Here is a 13,332-nt window from a genome sequence, read left to right on the forward strand (position 1 = left end):
ATCAGAACTTAGTACTCTAGAATTTTCATTGGTTTGGTAACCACAGGAGATTAGAGGAAATTCATGCAGCAGCCACTTCCATTTAACAGACACCAAACAAAAATTGTGAGGAGGAAGGGAGAGGAGTTGTATGGTTGGTTTTAGCTTTCTGTGGCGTTAATTAATTAAGGCAGCTGAGTATCATGGAAGGCAAGACTGGAGTCAAAAGACCTGGGTCCTAAGCCCCACTTTGCCATTATCTGGGCTGCAGTTTCCTTAGTTCTAAAATGAGGGGACAGGCCCAGCACAGTAGCTCTTGCCTGTAATCCCAGCACTCTGGAGAGCCAAGGCGGGAGGATTGCTTGAGTCCAGGAGTTTGAGACCAGCCTGGGCAACAATAGCAGGACCCCATCTCTATAAAAAAAATTTTTTAAATAGCCAGGTGTGGTGGCATGTACCTGTAATCCCAGCTACTCAGGAGGCTGAGGCAGGAGGATTGCTTGAGCCCAGGAGTTGAGGTTGCAGTGAGCTATGGTGGTGACACTGTACTCCAGCTTGGGTAACAGAGAGAGACCTTGTCTTAAAAAAAAATAATAAAATTTTAAAAATAATGAGGGGACAAGACTTTTCATGATTCCTTCCAGCTGGGAGCTCCAATCCAGTTCCATAGTCATATGTGACCATTTTCAAGATGGCAATTGAAGCCATATAAACACATCGGATCCCTCAGGGAGAGCGTTTCTTGTTTCGTTTCCTTAAAAAAAAAAAAAAAAACTAAATCCATATAAGTTCCACATCAGAAATACCTATTACTCGGTTTTTTTTGTTTTTTTTTTTTTCTGTCAATAAGTTTATTGTCTATATCTGAAAAATCCTCATAGAAAATTGTTTGGTTTGACCGAGTGTGGTGGCTCACGTCTGTAATCCCAGCACTTCGGAAGGTCGAGGCAGGCAGATCACAAGGTCAGGAGTTTGAGATCAGCCTGGCCAGTATAGGGAAACCCCTTCTCTACTAAAAATACAAAAAATTAGCTGGGAGTGGTAACGGGCGCCTGTAAATCCCAGCTACTCAGGAGGCTGGGGTAGGAGAATCACTTGAACACAGGGAGGCGGAGGTTGCAGTGAACTGAGATCGCACCATTGCACTCCAGCCCGGGTGACAGTGCGAAACTCCGTCTAAAAAAAAATTTAAAAACCTTCCTTTTGGGGCTTCTTTTCATAGACTGGATTCTCTCATACAGCAGCATGAGCTTTCGTGTATGTCTCCTCCATCATGTCTGGAGTTACATTGTTCTTTATGTATTGAAAGAACTGTTTCTTGTAAGTATCTTCATCCTTCTCCATTAAGTAGCACATGTAATCTGCAACATTCTAGCCCCTGATGTGCTTCTGGTGTACTTCAGCATTAACTTCCTTGTTTTCAGAATCATAACCAGGGAATTATTTGGTATTGTGAGGGATAGACAAGCCTCCATCCACAGCTCCCTTCAGGGCGCCAAAAAGCTTTATTGCCAGTGGTAGTTCTGCCAAGGCCTACATCCAAATAGCAGGTAAAGGCACCTGGCCGACCATCAATGCTTTCCACATTGTATCCATCGCCAGTCACCTCCACTTGGCCTTCATAGATCTTGTCCATGCCAAACCCACTGAGAAGCCGGCGGGCCAGCAGCAGGCCAGGACAAGACGCTGCAGCATCATTTGTCAGGCCAAACTTCACACCGTATTTTGGCAGTTCGTGTGCATATGCTGTGCAGACTATCATATCCCCCTCAATACAGGCAAAAGCGATCTGACAAATGATATCTGTTTGTTACACGAACTATCATCCTGTATTTGGGTGTGCTGTATTTATCTTTATCCTGTATCACCAAGCGTTTCCGGGCATAGTAATCCGTTTTACCCTCCGTCGTCTTCTAAATTTCGCCTGGTATCTCTTAAAGTAGGCCTTGTTCTTCACAACTTTAGCAAACCCCCTCCTGTGGATCAGAGACCTGTGTCTGTGGCTCGACAGAGACCTGCCGGCCTATGACTTGCATTTAAAGAAAAGTAAAGATGTAGGCATTTTTAAATGAACAAGCAGGACTTGTTGATTGGAGGTGGATGATGAGAGAAGAGCGTTTCTAGCTTGGCACAGCTGGGTGGCTGAGGAAGTCCCACAGCTAATGAATAACCGTTAGCATTCATACACTCTGATGCATCCATATGACTCAGGCGTATTCTAATTGCTTCACATAGCCTGTCTCAATTTTCATAACAACTCCTGTGGAGAGTACTATTATTGGCCCATTTTACAGAAAAAAAAACACACACACACAGGAAACACTGATGGAAGAACAGATGAGAAACAGGGAGGAAGGGAGTGTGGCAGACAAACTGTCCACCAAAGTTTGGTGTTATGCTCCCTCCCATACTGTAGACTTATTGCTGGCATATGTACATTTCATAAGGGTGATGCTAAAATTTAGATATGCCCTTCCTGCATCCTCTTTTCTGTTCCCTTCTCCTGTCTGGATGATGCCAAGGCAATCCTGGAAGCCGCCTATTGAAGACAGCAGTCCTCAGTCTGGACCTTTGAATGACTTTGCAGAGTGGACCTCTCATGCCCCAATTTCACCTCCTATCTTCTGCCCTAGAACACCTACTTTGGATATGAGATGAGAAATAAGTTTTTATTGGTTAAGCCATTAAAATGTGGGAGTATCTTTGTTACAGCAACAATACTGAGTGAACATCTTGCTACATCTAATTAAAACTGGGATGGGAGGTAAAGACAGTAAATTAAATACTAGACATGTTGAATGTGAAATCTTGCAGGACAACCAAACGGGAAAGGCCTAGTAGGTAGACAGTGAGAGATGGGGTGGAGATGAACAGAGTCATCATTAACACACAAATTCACTGTGTGGGCTTGCTCCTAAATAAATCAGAGAGAAAGGAAAAATTACTGAAAATTTTTTTTCTGCCATTTCACTTCACAGCTGTGTGATCTAAACTGACCACAAAATGGGAGGTGTGAATCTGCTGTTCCTCCAATGGCCTCATTTCTCTTGTACATTCTCACATTGTGAACTCTGAGTAAAATTCCAACCTTTAAAAGAAACATAGTTTTGGCTGGGCACGGTGGCTCACGCTTGTAATCCCAGCACTTTGGGAGGCCAAGGCAGGCAGATCATGAGGTCAGGAGATTGAGACCATCCTGGCCAACATGGTGAAACCCCGTCTCTACTAAAAATACAAAAATTAGCCGGACATGGTGGTGCATGCCTGTAATCCCAGCTACTCGGGAGGCTGAGGAAGGAGAATCACTTGAACCAGGGAGTCAGGCTGCAGTGAGCCGAGACTGTGCCACTGTACTCCAGCCTGGCAACAAAGTGAAACTCCGTCTCAAAAACAAAAACAAAAAACATTGTTTTTCTATATAATGGCTCCAAATCTGAGCCAGCTGTTGCATCAGCTGAAAAAAAAAACAAAAAACAATGAACAAATCTCAGAGTGAGAAAATGCTATTTTTACCTTGGCCTCAGACCTTGGAACTCAACCTCATGGAAGACGTGACTTGCTGTGCATGTCTGGGAATTTGTGCTGTCAAGATGGCGTCTGACGCAATAAAAAATGATAAAGGGGATATCATCACCGACCCCACAGAAATACAAACTACCATCAGAGAATACTATAAACACCTCTATGCAAATAAACTAGAAAATCTAGAAGAAATGGATAATTTCCTGGACACTTACACTCTCCCAAGACTAAACCAGGAAGAAGCTGAATCCCTGAATAGACCAATAGCAGGCTCTGAAATTGAGGCAATAATTAATAGCCTACCAACCAAAAAAAGTCCAGGACCAGATGGATTCACAGCTGAATTCTACCAGAGGTACAAGAAGGAGCTGGTACCATTCCTTCTGAAACTATTCCAATCAATAGAAAAAGAGGGGATCCTCCCTAAATCATTTTATGAGGCCAACATCATCCTGATACCAAAGCCTGGCAGAGACACAACAAAAAAAGAGAATTTTAGACCAATATCCCTGATGAACATCGATGCAAAAATCCTCAATAAAATACTGGCAAACTGGATCCAGCAGCACATCAAAAAGCTTATCCACCATGATCAAGTTGGCTTCATCCCTGGGAGGCAAGGCTGGTTCAACATATGCAAATCAATAAACGTAATCCAGCACATAAACAGAACCAAAGACAAAAACCACATGATTATCTCAATAGATGCAGAAAAGGCCTTTGACAAAATTCAACAGCACTTCATGCTAAAAACTCTCAATACATTTGGTATTGATGGAACGTATCTCTAAATCATAAGAGCTATTTATGACAAACCCACAGCCAATATCATACTGAATGGGCAAAAACTGGAAAAATTCCCTTTGAACACTGGCACAAGACAGGGATGCCCTCTCTCACCACTCCTATTCAACATAGTGTTGGAAGTTGTGGCTAGGGCAATCAAGCAAGAGAAAGAAATAAAGGGTATTCAGTTAGGAAAATAAGAAGTCAAATTGTCCCTGTTTGCAGATGACATGATTGTATATTTAGAAAACTCCATTGTCTCAGCCCAAAATCTCCTTAAGCTGATAAGAAACTTCAGCAAAGTCTCAGGATACAAAATTAATGTGCAAAAATCACAAGCATTCTTATACACCAGTAACAGACAAACAGAAAGCCAAATCATGAATGAACTTCCATTCACAATTGCTTTAAAGAGAATAAAATACCTAGGAATCCAACTTACAAGGGATGTAAAGGACCTCTTCAAGGAGAACTACAAACCACTGCTCAGTGAAATAAAAGAGGATATAAACAAATGGAAGAACATTCCATGCTCATGGATAGGAAGAATCAATATCATGAAAATGGCCATACTGCCCAAGGTAATTTATAGATTCAATGCCATCCCCATCAAGTTACCAATGACTTTCTTCACAGAATTGGAAAAAACTGCTTTAAAGTTCATATGGAACCAAAAAGAGCCCACATCTCCAAGACAATCCTAAGTCAAAAGAACAAAGCTGGAGGCATCACGCTACCTGACTTCAAACTATACTACAAGGCTACAGTAACCAAAACAGCATGGTACTGGTACCAAAACAGACATATAGACCAATGGAACAGAACAGAGTCCTCAGAAATAATACCACACATCTACAGCCATCTGATCTTTGACAAACCTGAGAAAAACAAGAAATGGGGAAAGGATTCCCTATTTAATAAATGGTGCTGGGAAAATTGGCTAGCCATAAGTAGAAAGCTGAAACTGGATCCTTTCCTTACTCCTTGTACGAAAATTAATTCAAGATGGATTAGAGACTTAAATGTTAGACCTAATACCATAAAAACCCTAGAAGAAAACCTAGGTAATACCATTCAGGACATAGGCATGGGCAAGGACTTCATGTCTAAAACACCAAAAGCAACGGCAACAAAAGCCAAAATTGACAAATGGGTTCTAATTAAACTAAAGAGCTTCTGCACAGCAAAAGAAACTACCATCAGAGTGAACAGGCAACCTACAGAATGGGAGAAAATTTTTGCAATCTACTCATCAGACAAAGGGCTAATATCCAGAACCTACAAAGAACTCAAACAAATTTACAAGAAAAAAACAAACAACCCCATCAAAAAGTGGGCAAAGGATATGAACAGACATTTCTCAAAAGAGGACATTCATACAGCCAACAGACACATGAAAAAATGCTCATCATCACTGGCCATCAGAGAAATGCAAATCAAAACCACAATGAGATACCATCTCACACCAGTTAGAATGGCGATCATTAAAAAGTCAGGAAACAACAGGTGCTGGAGAGGATGTGGAGAAATAGGAACGCTTTTACACTGTTGGTGGGATTGTAAACTAGTTCAATCATTATGGAAAACAGTATGGCGATTCCTCAAGGATCTAGAACTAGAAGTACCATATGATCCAGCCATCCCATTAGTGGGTATATATCCAAAGGATTATAAATCATGCTGCTATAAAGACACATGCACATGTATGTTTATTGTGGCACTGTTCACAATAGCAAAGACTTGGAATCAACCCAAATGTCCATCAGTGACAGACTGGATTAAGAAAATGTCGCACATATACACCATGGAATACTATGCAGCCATAAAAAAGGATGAGTTTGTGTCCTTTGTAGGGACATGGATGCAGCTGGAAACCATCATTCTCAGCAAACTATCTCAAGAACTGAAAACCAAACACCACATGTTCTTACTGATAGGTGGGAACTGAACAATGAGATCACTTGGACTCAGGAAGGGGAACATCACACGCCGGGGCCTATCACGGAGAGGGGGGAGGGAGTAGGGATTGCACTGGGAGTTATACCTGATGTAAATGACGAGTTGATGGGTGCTGATGAGTTGATGGGTGCAGCACACCAACATGGCACAAGTATTCATATGTAACAAACCTGCACGTTATGCACATGTACACTAGAACTTAAAGTATAATAAATAAATTAAAAAAAAAAAAAGATGGCGTCTGAATGCATGAAAGGGGATTGGCTCTCTTGGGAAAAATGCATAGAGTAAGAAGAGGAGAGGACCAAAGATGGACCCTCAGGGAGCGCCAGCATTTGGGATGTGGGCTGGAGAGGAGTTGCTCATAAAGGCCAAGGAGCAGAAGTCATCAGAAAGGTGGGAGGGATATCAGGAGTAACAAGAGTCCCCAAGGCCAAAGGAAAACAGAATGTCAAAGAGTGTCTTTGTAAATAACAGACAGGGTCTCACTCTGTTGCCCAAGCTGGAGTGCACTGATGCAATTATGCTTCACCACAGCCTTGAACTCCTGGGCTCAAGCAATCCTCCTGCCTCAGCCTCCCAAGTAGCTGGGACTACAGGTGCACATCACCAAACCTGGCTAATTTTTAAATTTTTTGTAGAGACAGGGGTCTTGCTATGTTGCCCAGGCTGGTTTCTAAATCTTGGCCTCAAGCAGTCTTCCCTCCACGGCCTCCCAAAGTGCTGGGATTACAGGTGTGAGCCAACACACCTAGCATTCAAATTTTGTTTTTAAAGGCTGAAAAAAGGGGTTACTGGGTTTGAAAATAAAAATATTATTTGTGAGTTCTATGATAGCAATCTCAACAGAGGTGTAGATATAAAAATCAGATTTTAATGGAGTAAAAAAATTCAAGGAAGAGAGGGCTGTAAGAGGTTTGGTAATAAAGGCATGGCCCAAGATTAGGTTGGGAATTAGCAGGCTCAAATCCTTGTTCCATAATTTTCCAACTGTCAAACCATGCGTGGATTCAGTTTCTAAATCTGTAAAACAGTTTTAATAATCCCTGTCTCAGAGAGGTTTTTGAGGATGAAAAGAGAGGACAGTTGTGATTGTGTTGTAAAACCCAAACGACTAGGAGTGAGTATAAATTATGGATTTTCCAGCCATTCTAAAATCTTCCTGAGGATACAAAGCAGAATGGCAGAGAGCTGGAACACACAATTCCACCTCCTCACAGAACTGCTGTTACTGGAATGGGCTTCCGGTGATGATCCACCTAATGGCATGGGAAGCGGTTCTGTAAAACACTGGTTCATCTGCTGGAAAGATATCAGAGATGTTGTTTATTACATGACTCAGCCTCATCTCAAAGACGATGGCTGGGAGCATCCCCTCTGGTCTTGTGGACGAAAACAGTCCAACTCTGTAGAATATTTGAAGATGTTTATTCTGAGCCAAATATGAATGGCCATGGCCCATGACACAGCCCTCAGGAGGTACTGAGAATATGTGCCCAAGGTGGTCAGGGCACAGCTTGGTTTTGTACATTCTAGGGAGGCATGAGACATCAATCAAATACATTTGAGAAATACATCGGTTCGGTAGAGAAAGGTGGGACAATTCGAAAGGAATGGGGATGAGGGCTTCCAGGGTATAGATAAATGTAAACATTTCCTGGCTGCCGATTGGTTGAGTTTGTCTAAAGACCTAGGATCAATAGAAAGGAAATATTCGGGTTCAGATAAAAGACTGTGGAGACTGAGGTTCTTTTGAAGTCTCATAGTGGCTGCCCTTAGAGACAATAGATGACAACTGTTTCCTATTCAGACCTTTAGAAGGTGCTAGACTCTCAGTTAATCTCAGGATTGGGAGGGCCTAGAAGAAAAAGATATAACTATGTTAATAGAGATTCTTTAGACATGTAAATTACCCCCCCAGAAAGCACAGCTTTGCAGGGCCATTTCAAAATATGGCAAAGAAACATGTTTTGGGGTAAACTATTTTGATTTTCTTCTTTAACAGGTAATGTTATGCCAGATTCAGAAAGTAAGTTGCAATATGTAGGATTAAATAAAACCCATCTGATGAGAATTTATGGCTTGTAAGGCATGACTCCCCAGACCCCTTAGATAAGAACTGGGGCAAGATAAGAAAAAATCAGAGCTTAGTCCTCAGTCTTAACATAAGGAATAATTGTGCTTCTCCTGAACAATTGGCCTGCTTTTATCTTGTGACTGACTGACCAAGTTTCCCTTTTGCAATGGTTGCTAGAAAGTTTACAGTCAACCATGTGGCCCGCCCATTGTATGTACAAAAGACGCCATGGGGTGCTTTTTTTGTACTGGATTCTTCTCCAGTCCTCCTTAATGTTCCTACTTCTACTATTCTCATATTTTAAATCTGTACCACACTATTTTATATATGCATTCTTACAAACATTGTTACAAGGGATGATATTGAAACCGCCTTTGGAAAATTATGACTGAGACAGTGAAAGAGATCTAACTTAACTGACTCCATCCTGCTTCTAACCTCCCAGCTGTCCTTATTCATTCCTGGGGGTAGGCTGAACTAACTTTGGGAGAAACTTGGTTTATAGTTTAAGTAAAGATGGTAACAGCCCTTTCCCAAGCAAACCTCCTTCTTGCTTGGGGACTAGTCCTTTGTAGGACTAACATTAGCCACCAGATTAGAAATTACGGTTTAGGAGGCATGCAGCTGGAGGCTACAAGATTCTCACCCTCCCTCAACTGCTCCTAAGATCAGTGCTTGAGACATTTTGCAGACCCTGCACTTGATGGATCAGCTGGCACCACCCAGATCAATAAACTGGCTCATCTGCTCTTATGGCCCCCACCCAGGAACTGACTCAATGCAAGAAGACAGCTGACTCACCGCGATTTCATCTCTGACCAGTCTGCACTCCTGGCTCACTGGCTTACCCCCGACCCACCAAGTTATCTTTCAAAACTCTGCTCCCTGAATGCTCGGGGAGATTGATTTGAGTAATAACAAAACTCTGGTCTCCCACACAGCTGGCTCTGTTTGAATTACTCTTTCTCTATTGCAATTCCCCTGTCTTGATGAATCAGCTCTGTCTAGGCAGCAGGTAAGGTGAACCCCTTGGGTGGTTATGACATAAATAATTGTTCTAGGCACGGTGTCTTGCTAATTTTTCATCCTCTATTTGATTTTTATGTGTGTGTCAATACATCTCTAGTCTTTCTAGACACTCCATGAAACTGAAACTGTCATGCCCTTGTGTACCTTCCTTAACATCAGAGCTCATGACAACAGCTAACACAACCTTCTCTAGGGGCAGATAGGAATGCTTTATGTGTGGAGATGTTTATGGATTCATTGAATCACAACAATCTTTTTATGTTTACTTCACAGATAAGAAAACTGAGGCACATCAAGGTTCAGTACCTTCAAAGCCACGTAAATAGTAAGGAATGGATCTAAGATTAAAAACCCAATCGCCCAACGCCAGAGTCTGTGCCACACCTCTCTACGAACTCATGAAAACTCTGGGATACAACTGCTTCAGTATTTTGGCTTGCTTGCTTTGTAAGATATTAGCAAGGAGGTCTGGGAAGGCTTCCTTGTTAATATAGTATCTTACAAGTTCTGTGAGGAGGTAGAATTATTTGTTCTAGCTCTCTGTGATCCTGCTTTTTACCCTGAGGAAGACTTTAGAATGGCTGGAAAGCTCATAACTTACACTCATTCTTAGTGTGGGTTTTGGTTTTGGGGTTTTTCGTTTGTTCGTTTGTTTCTTGAGACATTGTCTCGCTCTGTCGCCAGGCTTGGAGTACAGTGGAGCTATCTCGGCTCACTGCAACCTCCACCTCCCTGATTCAAGCAATCCTCCTGCCTCAGCCTCCCAAGAAGCTGGGACTACAGGTGTGCACCACCACACCCAGATAATTTTTGTATTTTTAGTAGAGACCGGGTTTCACCATATTGGTCAGGTTGGTCTCGATCTCCTGACCTCATAATCCACCTGCCTCAGCCTCCCAAACTGCTGGGATTACAGGCATGAGTCACCGCACCCGGCCAGCATGGGTTTTAAAACTCAATCACAACTGTCCTCTCATTTCATCCTCAAATGCCTCTCTGAGACAGGGGTTATTACACCTGTTTGACAGATTAACACATGAAATGTAACAGTGGCTGGGCAGCTAGAAATTGGTCTTCATGAAATAAATTACATAAAATTTCTTTCATGTGTGAACCCTGAAAATATGAGCCAGGTTTCAGTTAATTTAGAAAGTTTGTTTGGCCAGGCTTGAGGACATGCGTCTGTGACACAGCCTCAGGAGGTCCTGACGACATGTACCCAAGGTGGTCGGGGCACAGCTTGGTTTTATACATTTTAGGGAGCCATGAGATAGCAATCAATATATGTAAGATGTACACTGGTTCTGTCCTGGAAGGTGGACAACTCAAGCAGGGAGGGGGCTTCTAGGCCACAGGTAGATGAGAGACAAATAGTTACATCCTTTTGAGTTTCTGATCAGCTCTTCCAAGGGAGGCAATCACACATGCATTTATCTCAGTGAGCAGAGGGATGACTTTGAATAGAGTGGGAAGCCGGTTTTCCCTAAGCAGTTCCCAGTTTGACTTTGCCCTTTAGCTTAGTGATTTTGGAGCCCCAAGATTTCCCAGATTTATTTATTTTTCACACATGTAATAGGATTGGTACAATATAGCTAAAAATAGTATGTCTAAGGAGAAGTCTTAATGAATACAGATCTCTTTCTTAAATAAGAAGTAATTTTTAATTAGATTAATCTGCCTCTCTTGGTTTCAAACAGTCTGAATCTTGCTAGAGTGCTAATTGTTTATACCCTACATGGATTTTATGGTCAGCGTTTCAACTTTTTGGAAGTAGCTGGATGAAATACATATGGACCTAGGAGAAAAACAGAATACTATATAAACATGTCACGTCAAAACATCCTACTATTTATCAACTTATTAGCATAAAAATGGTCCAATTGGCATCAGAATATTGAAAAAACAAGGAGATGATGTTGCTGATTCAGGAACGTCTCACTTCTTTATTTCTCCTCTGAAGGTAGTTAATGAGATTATAGTTTTAATCCTGGGCATGCTTGGCCACTCTGCTATCTTTAGCATAGGTTTATGGATATTAAAAACGTTCTTGCTTAATAATTATGATATGAAGCTAATGTTGTTTCCTTCTCTTCGATATCCTGCTCGTTCCTCATCAGTCAGGGCCCAGGCAATGTCCCACCCCCTCCACAGAATAGCTCCTCCATTCCTGTCCACTTGAACCCACGTTGACACAACTTCCTTCTAAATCCCTGCAACATTCTCTTTGGCATGTATGGACACATTCAATACTTACCACTTGGTGCTGTCAATCATACATCAATGGCATATATATGTGTGTGTGTGTGTGTGTGTGTGTATCAGCCATTAGATATAAGTTCCCTCCAGGCAGGAACCGAGTCTCTTTACATTACCGAGTCCACATCACCATGTACAATGATAGGGCACTATAAATGTTTGTTGAATTAATAAGTTCAGGAAAGAATGAATGAATGAATGGGAAGTGAGTTGGAAGACCTCTGTGATTGACCAACTCTGCCCTTGCTTAGGGTAATGTTTCTCTAAAAGAGGTCTTTGAATCTTCTGCATCTGAATCTTCTGAAATGATTAAGATGCAAAATCCCGGGCTCCATCCCCAGTTCCTTTCATTAGAACGTCTGGAGTTGAGCCTAGGAATTTGCAGCTTAACAAGCACTCTAGGTGATTTTTTTTTTTTTTTTTTTTTTTGAGACAGAGTCTCATTCCTGTTGCCCAGACTGGAGTGCAATGGTACGATCTTGGCCCACTGCAGCCTCACCCTCCCAGGCTCAGGTGATTTTCCCACCTCAGCCTCTGAGTAGCTGGGACCACAGGTGTGCACCACCACGCTCAGCTAATTAGGTGATTATTTAGCCCACGAACGTTGAGAGCCACTGGTTTACCAGGGTATGTTTTAGTAGATACTTTTTGACTGATTCATTGGAATAATCTGAATTACACACCACACCTCTCCACGGATTTTATAATTAAGCTCAAACTTGTAACAGTTTGTAATATTCTTTTGTGTTTAGTTTTTGGGCACCAGTGTTGTGAGATCACTGGAATTAAGGTAAACTGCAAAGTCCATAGTATTTGTATACCATGATGAGACAGCCAAATGCCTAGGCAGATAAAAAAAGTGTCCTCAGGGAACCTCTGACCCACCCCACAAGTGTTTACATCAGAGGCTTTTGTGCAGAAGAGGGAACCTGCCTAGGGCCTTGTCTGAGTCTGCCCACATGTGCACTGGGGGAACGGGGTGGAGCCACAGGCAGGGGGAGGAACCTGGCTCTTCAGTTCCTGTGTGGTGGCCTGGGATTTAATCTGTGAGGTGAGGGGCTTGTTAGCAGGATGCCATCTCAATTTGCTGAGTTTTTTTTTTTCCCCTTTTCGCCCAATAAAATCCTGCTCTGCCCACCCTTCAATGTGTTTGCATATAATTCTCCTGGTCTTCTCACAAGCTAGAGCCCAGTTTTAGCTGAACTAAGAAGCAAAATTCTGCAACATTTTGGCTCCTAGACGTGGGGCTTGAGGAAGGGTGGGTAAGATGTGAACCAAAAAATCTTTTTTCCCTTTCGTTTCTAAGCCTTTTTGTCCTTGGACTTCTTCTGAGGATAGAGAAAACTGCGCACCACCTCACCTCAATGGCTTTAGGCACCTGCGAGATAGACTGGCGAATGGTGGGTTCCCACTTCCCTCCCAGCCAGAGCTGGTGTTCATGGCCCATGGCCCAAGGGTGCCCAATGGCGGACAGCAATTAAGCTTCTCTCCCTGTTGGAGGAACCCATCTGTATACGAATAAGAGGTACTTTCCCCAGGCATCTTTCCAACCCTGCATTTTAAACATTTTTTTCCTTTCTCTATCTAGCCTGTCAGCATTTAACTTTGAAGCAAGAGGGGTTTTTCTTTTCTTTTTGAAGACATTTTACTAGTCCAGGAATAAGGATCACTGTGTATATTCGCTGTAAAGTTTTAATTATGAAAAAGGATTTGTGAGGTTGGTC

General features: G+C 42.3%; 1 pseudogene; it reads right to left on the reverse strand.

Annotated features, from left to right (window-relative positions):
• Positions 1–1,167: 1,167 nt before the first annotated feature.
• Positions 1,168–13,055, reverse strand: LOC698175 (large ribosomal subunit protein uL18 pseudogene; annotated as a pseudogene).
• Between the last annotated feature and the right edge of the window lie 277 nt (positions 13,056–13,332).

This window comes from Macaca mulatta, chromosome 9 (assembly GCF_049350105.2).
Source record: "Macaca mulatta isolate MMU2019108-1 chromosome 9, T2T-MMU8v2.0, whole genome shotgun sequence".
Taxonomy (NCBI): Eukaryota; Metazoa; Chordata; class Mammalia; order Primates; family Cercopithecidae; genus Macaca; species Macaca mulatta.